This window comes from Eufriesea mexicana, unplaced genomic scaffold (genome assembly GCF_001483705.2).
Source record: "Eufriesea mexicana isolate 0111107269 unplaced genomic scaffold, ASM148370v2 scaffold13, whole genome shotgun sequence".
Lineage (NCBI taxonomy): Eukaryota > Metazoa > Arthropoda > Insecta > Hymenoptera > Apidae > Eufriesea > Eufriesea mexicana.
This window is the reverse complement of record NW_016908186.1, coordinates 668,085-669,202: the sequence shown is the minus strand read 5'-3', so window position 1 is coordinate 669,202 and position 1,118 is coordinate 668,085.

Below are 1,118 nucleotides of genomic sequence, written 5' to 3'. Positions count from 1 at the left end.
TTCCTGCTCTCTACAGTGCTGTAGCATGTTCTGCTAGGCACTCCGTAGACCAGCATTAGTGTCCTCGGCACGTCAATTTGAGTTAGGCTAGGTTTGGTTAATTTATGTTTGTCAATGTATGGATTGGATATCTTCGCCCATTTCGCTATACACTGCAATATCGCGGGTTTCTGCGCTCTACTGTTCTGTAGTATATTCTGGTTGTCTCTGGGGAGGCGAGCAGTAGCTGTGTCGACACGTTAGCTTGAATTAGGTAACGTGTTGTGATTCTACAATTGGCTATATTACGATAGGGTAGCTTTGTCTTTTGTGATATACACTGCAATTCGGTGGACTTCTGCGCTCCGCTGTACTCCAGTATGCTCAGATTGTCTCTGGGGAGGCCAGCAGTAGTCTCCACGGCAGGTCAGCTTTAGCTCGGTTACGTTCGGTTGGGTTACGTTTGGTTAGGTTAGGATATGGTAGCCTTGACTTTTGAGCCGTTATCGTGATATCTTATGGATTTCTGTGCTCTACTCTCCTATAGTATGCTCTGCTTAGCTGTGGGTAGGCCAGCAACACTGGTCACGGCACGTTGGGTTAAGTCATGTTACCCCTAGCTTCGTTACGCTTGTATAGGTTGGGATAGAATAGGGTTGACCTTTGAGCTATACACCTCTATTCGGTGGATTTCTGAGGTCCGCCCAGCTCCAATATTTCCTGTCCGTCTCTGCTGTTACCAGCAACTGTTACCCCTGCATGTTCGGTTGAGATATGTAACATTTGATTATGTGACAATTGTATACGTTAAGGCAGGATACCGTCATCCGACGGGCTATACACTGCTATTCGAAGGATCTCCACGATCTGCTGTGCTCTAATATGCTCTGCTTGGCTCTGGGAAGGCCAGCAATAGTGTCCCCGGCACGTTATGCTACACCGGGTTACGTTCTGTTAGCCTGGCTTAGGCCTAGTTTGGAACGGATAGCTCAACTTTTGAGCTTTACGCTTGTAGTCGGTGGATTTCTGCGCTCTGCTGCTGGGTTACGTTCCGTTAGCCTGGCTTAGGTCTAGTTTGGAACGGATAGCTCAACTTTTGAGCTTTACGCTTGTAGTCGGTGGATTTCTGCGCTTTGCTG